Here is a 6,523-nt window from a genome sequence, read left to right on the forward strand (position 1 = left end):
AGGTGGCCATGCTTAGATATAAGCACATTCTCACAGTACCTTATTTTGTTTTTGTTGTTGTTTCACCCTTCCACTAAGTGGGACAAGAGAGGGAACAATAATGCTTGTCAGAGGCTATGGAGTGCTGTTATAAATTTCTTCTTTTCTTAAATGATTCAGAATGTAGCAGGTTTTCCCTTATTATGTATGAGTTAATCAGAAAAAAACACGCTTTCATTAGCAATGGAAATCATAACTGATTCATAAACTGGAATTTAAAATAAGGGTCCATATTAACTTAAAAGTCAGCCTCATTAGAATCCAAGGGATGTAATTTCAAAGAAAATATTTTGAGATGAGAACATTAATATGAAATACAAAGTTATTTCTTTTGGAGAAATCCATCATGAGACACAAACCATGCTCCAGCAATATAGTGTCACGATCCAGTATTAGGACATAGACTTAATTCCAAATCTGTCCATTGTATCATTAATTTAAAATCTGATCTAAATGTATTTACCATAAGTCTTCAGTTGTCTTGAATCAAGGGCCATACATGTCTTAAGGAATAATTTATCTTCAGAAATTGCTTTAGTTGAAATAATGCTTCTGCATAATCTATTAGTGGGCTTTGTTTAAATAAAATACATTAAGTAGAGTTTAATATTGGTTTGTAAAGAAAAAAAATTATGTGAGCCAAATTAATCTGATAATTTATTTGCAATGAATATGCAACACAGCCAGCACAATTCCTCTCAATGTCCAGCCACAGTCATTGAGAGTAACGATGACAGGAAAATGATCAACCCTGAACAGTATTGTCCTCTGCCCATAACTCAAATGTTTATATCGTAATGGAAATGGAACCTTAAATTATGGCTGGATGGCTGATTGGAAGTTGCTGTACCTGTTTTCAAAAAATGTTGTAAGTAAAAATTGATGGAATTTTGAAAATGGAAAACTATTGTATGGGAGTCTATAGCAATGAAAGAGCTCATTGGAATAGGGCCATAAACTGCATTTATTTGAGTCAATTTTGCATTAATCAGTGTGTGTTGAAGATTACGTTCTCTCTTTTTATATTTAGTGGTTCATATATTATCAGAAGTGCCTTTAAGTGTTTTGAAGAAACACATTAAAATACACTGTACTGCTTTGGCAACTGACAATTTTAATGTATAACAGGTACAACCTGCCTTTGAAATCTGAGTTATCTGAGATATTGTATTATTATTTTAATTTTTTAAAAAAATTCAGGAAACAAGGAATTCATTACACTCTAAAATAATAATAACTTTTTTCAGTAAGGTCACTAATAAAAATAGGATCTGAACTATGTCATATAAACCATATTTGTCTCCAAGAAATAAGAAATAGAAGTTTGTCATGTTTGGGATAATATGTAAAAAATTGCAAAGACTGAAAAGATGTGAAACACATATAAAGCTATATAAATTTTCTAAAGCACGTATTTTCCTTGGTAACTCAATAAAATAAATCTAACATGTCAGAAAACTGAATATACCCAAACAGCCATACGTCTGCAGTTTTGTCTACAGCATTTTCTACAAGAAGGAAAGCTGTTCCCAGATCACAATAGTAAGAAAAAGCTGTAATTTATGTTATTTAAAAACAGGTACATCACTGCTATTGTTGAATCTATTTATAAAGATGATTCCCATTTCTCTTACATTTCCAGATTGTTTAAACATATAAGTAGAATTGAATCTCTGCTTCTGGGTAGGGTAACACTCCCCTGATCTCTTATGCTATTTGGGGGTGTTCTTCGACTTGCCGCTTTTGATAAAAAAAAGTAGGTGACAGGTGTGTCCAGGGGAACCTTTACATAAATCCATCCTGTATGCCAATTGTACCCATTTCTGGACCACGTGGCTTTGTTCACAATCACTCCTGGCTTTAGTCACCTTCTACTTAGACAGCCATGTGCTCTACACCATCAGAAGCTGCATCTAGTTCAAATATACAGCAGTTCCCGGTTTTGTGCATCCTGTCGTTCACCCAAATAACATCACTGTTGCTTGAATTGCACTGTCTACCAGTTGCTTTCTTGGTGCATTTCAAGGTACTAATTAATATCTTTAAAGACCTAGAGGCACAGGTCCAGTTTACTTGTAGCATCGCCTCTCTCCAAGAGTATCTGCTCATCCTGCTAGGTTAGAAAGGGGGTGTAGCCACCTGATGAGACCTCTGAGATGTGCTTTTTTGGTGGTCACTCCAGCCATTTGAAACAGCTTCACATTTGTGATCTGAGAGAACCCACCCTTTTAGCCTTTTGGAGACCCACAAAGACTCTTTCCCCAAGTGTTGGACTAGGATGGGAGTTGACTTGGGGTGCTATCTAGCACCTTGAAGGAAGGGTACTTTTGATTTTAGCTATGTTTCAGTGGATTATTGTCAGCTGCCTAGAATCTTTATTGAAATAAGCAGCCATATAAACACTGTAAGTAAGTAAATACTCAAAGATGCTTCTGGTGCTCATTCCACCACTACTATTAGTGCTAGTCTTGTGAAGATTGCCAATGATATTAAATCAAGAGTGTATGATTGCCTCATTTCAATGCTATTTGTTTAGTTAAGTTTTTTGGTGTTCTAATTGGTTTTTCTTTCTTATTTCATCTAAGCAGGTTTTGTTCACATTAGGTTTTATGCCCCATGGATCATGTCGTAGAGCTTCCAGTCTTTATTCAGGCAAAATGCCCATCAGGGTTTCAAGACAGATTTTGCCAAAACATAGTCTGAACAAGAAGTTACATTCACAGATGAAATTATCTTTGATCTCGCCTGAAACAATCGTTGATAGATCATAATTTGGAAGAAACCAAAAATTGCTTCACAAGTATGTTTGTTCTACACCAAATGGATTTTTACATCATGAATACAGAGTGAAGAAATATGGCATGTATAATATATTAGGACAAGGCAGTAGGTAAACATGATCAGTCTGGGAATAGGTTTGTGTGAACAAATGAGTATTTATTTCAGACCAAGACCACACAAATTCATGCCAGTGACAATTCTGTGTAAGTGCATTACTATAATTCATTACATGAAGTCAAAGTTATCAGTATTTGGCTGGGCTCCTGACCCACAGAAATAGTGTGAAAATAAAGTGTATTTCTTTAAAAAACAATCACATGTACATGGACAGACATTGCCAAATAATTTTTCACTCAACTTTGGGCTGGCACAAAACAATGTTGGCATTAATTTGCTGTTCCTGTTGCCGGTCCTTATTGCACTTCTGCCTCTGTTCCAAAACCATGTTGAATGGTGTCCTGATTGTGAGGGTGCCAGTCGTTAAAAGGACTTTGATTTTCTATATCAGCAATGCATGGACAAATGACACCACCTGCATAATGATGTAATCATAAAAATGTCACAATTCATGTACTTTTATTAGATATTCCAACACTACTAAGCTCAATTACATCCTGATGCAAATATGTAATATCAGCCTTTGTATAATTACATCATGATTGCCTATGATTTTGGCATCAATGATTTGCCATGGCCATGCTAATCTTTTCCTTTGCTTAACCATTTTAATACATCTCCAATCAGTGAAGGAAAGATCAATCAATGAAGGCCCTGAAGCATGAATAAGAAGGGTTCAACTCTAGGGTTCACTTGGCTGGTTTGACTGCCCTTCCTCCCATATCTATTTGGGCATCTCCCAAGCAATAATTACATATAAAATAAAGAAAAATATGGAAAAACACTGAAAAAAATATAGAGGAGAGGAGGAGGAGGAAAACAGCTTCTGGCATGATTGTGCAGACAATTAAATCCTGAAAAGAATGATAATTAAAACTCATTAGCAGCTTGACCACCACATCTCTTTCTTAAGGGGAAGGAGGGTGATCAAAACCAATGGAGATTGGCAAATGAGCAACAATAATCCAGTTTTTTTAATTAAAGGTAAAAAATAAAAGGTAAAGATAAATATTTTCACGAATAACAATTAGAATGCTCTTAAATTTGAATTTTGCAAATACCATATTTCTTATCCAAATAAAATAGTAGATTTATTCCCCCCCCCCCTTTCCTCTATTTTGTTGATGGCTTGGAGAGTTGGGATCTAAAAGAGAAGAGGGGGAGACAAGTGACTACAGTAATAAGGAGTTGGCATAGCTCACAAAGACTAGGGATGCAAGAGCATGGCTACTAAAAATGGAGTTAGGGACTTCCAGGGCGGGACCTTGCTGATGGCGGCAGCTTAGCGAGCTGCCCCCAGGTTTCTGGTGGCGTTATCTGCCTAAATACCTGGTAGATACCTCATTCTTCAGGCAAAGAAGAGTGAGAGAGATCCAGCTGGTAAGAGCTTTTCTTTGAAGTTTGCAGCTTTTTTTTTTGCTGCGAATGGAAGGGGGGGCCGACCAAAGGCTGAATCACATCTCCGTGCCAGAAACCACGGCTGTATTTATTTCAGCGCAAAGTAAGGATCCCCCCACTTAGGACAACTTTTGATATATTTATTTGATATTAATACAAGCAGAGTCCGTACCTGAGAACTTTATCTGCCTTTAAAAAAAAATAAATCCTAGCTTCTTTTTACAAGAGCTTCCTTCGTGCATGGTTTTTTTTTCTTCTTAAAAAATAAGCTCCTAAAATGGTGATTGTCCCACATTCCTAACTATCCGGCAATGAGCAGTGATAAAAAAGATCAAAGGAACAGCCAGCCTGCAGTCTCTTAATTAGCTTCATTTTCTGAAGAGCTTACAAGACTTTTTTTTCTTATCAACTTTTAAAAGTTTCACAAGACTCTTTGTTAATATAGAGACATTCCAAATGCTAATCTTTTGAAACCTGCTTTGTTACAATGCTCTTTTCTGAAACCTTTTGAAAAACCTCTAAGAACAAATAAAGGGGGGACTTAATACTTTCTTTCCTCGCAAGCTACACAGCGGGCCAGTAGAGTTTGAATAATTGTTGAATAATTGTTTGAAGAAAAGATATAATGGCATCAAAATTAAATTCGGGGAGACCTTTTCTTAGGAGTACATCTCACACACTTGGCACAAAGTCGCAGCTTCCACCCTCTACGCCCCCTACTGGAGATTTGCTAACAAAAGAACTTTTTTTTGAAACTCTTAGAGAATTTAGAGAGCAGAATTCAAAAGCTTTCAGAGAATTCAGAGAGGAGATAAAGAAACTTAAAGCAGACTTTTATGATAAGCTTGAGGTGGCACAGTGGTTAAATGCAGCACTGCAGGCTACTTCAGCTGACTGCAGTTCTGCAGTTCGGCGGTTCAAATCTCACTGGCTCAAGGTTGACTCAGCCTTCCATCCTTCCGAGGTGGGTGAAATGAGGACCCGGATTGTTGTTGGGGGCAATATGCTGACTCTGTAAACCGCTTAGAGAGGGCTGAAAGCCCTATGAAGCGGTATATAAGTCTAACTGCTATTGCGATTGCTATTGATACTAAGATTGCCAAAACAAATGATGATATGCTGGGACTTGTAACTGTACTGACAGAATATGTTTCTGGAATGGAAGATAAGCTAGAGGTTCTTGAAGAAGCCAACACTAACTTGACTTCCAAAACTGAAGTGGTGCAACAAAGAGTTGAAAACTCTTGGGTGGCAAAACAGAAGCAACTTCCCCGAGATGTAATTATATACTTTGCTACAAGAGAGTTCAGAAACATGATACTACAAAAGTCTTATAATACCAGGCTTCAAATTGGCGGACAGGACTTGATTGTCTTGAAAGAAATACCACCCCAAATGCTAAGAGCCAGGAGAGATTATGCTTTTCTAGTGGAAGAACTCAGAAACCGTCAGATACAGTATAGATGGGATGTGCCATTCGGTATTATAATTACATTTGATAAGCAAAAATATCGTCTCAACTCTGTATGGGAAGCCCGAGATTTCTATCACAAGATCCTGAAGGTGGGACACCCTGAATCATCTGGATCTGGAGAAAGACCACGAGAAGGACAAGATAAACAGCAAACCACACAACTACCAGACAAAAAGCACCATTTCCTCCTTCCGGAAGGGCAAGGAGTCAGGGAACAAAGATCTAGCCATATGACTACCAGATGAATGGGAAAACAAGGTACATTGCAACAACCTCAATAACCACCGGCCATTGACCAAGGAGTTGTGGTCTGAACTCTTTACAGAAGAGAAAGAAAATATTTCACTATCTCCAACAGTTCAAGAACGATATAATTTGCCTGCAAGAAATTCATATCAAATCAACTGATCAAAAATATTTGTTCAACCCCGAACTTGGTCAATATTTTGTGACCTCTGCTACGGAAAAGAAAAATGGTATAGTTGTATACTTAAGAAAAGACATTAAGGCTGAACTAATTGAAGCAGATCCCTTTGGAAGATATATCGCATTAGATCTAATTCTAGAAGGGAAAAAGACTTGATGGACGACTTTGAATTGAGAAATGTTTGGCGAGAAATAAATGCAGAGGCATATGACCTCACCCTTTTTTCTGATGGACATCTATCCTTTTCAAGGATTGATTTTATACAAATCACTAATGATTTATTTTCT

This window comes from Thamnophis elegans, chromosome 3, assembly GCF_009769535.1.
Source record: "Thamnophis elegans isolate rThaEle1 chromosome 3, rThaEle1.pri, whole genome shotgun sequence".
NCBI lineage: Eukaryota > Metazoa > Chordata > Lepidosauria > Squamata > Colubridae > Thamnophis > Thamnophis elegans.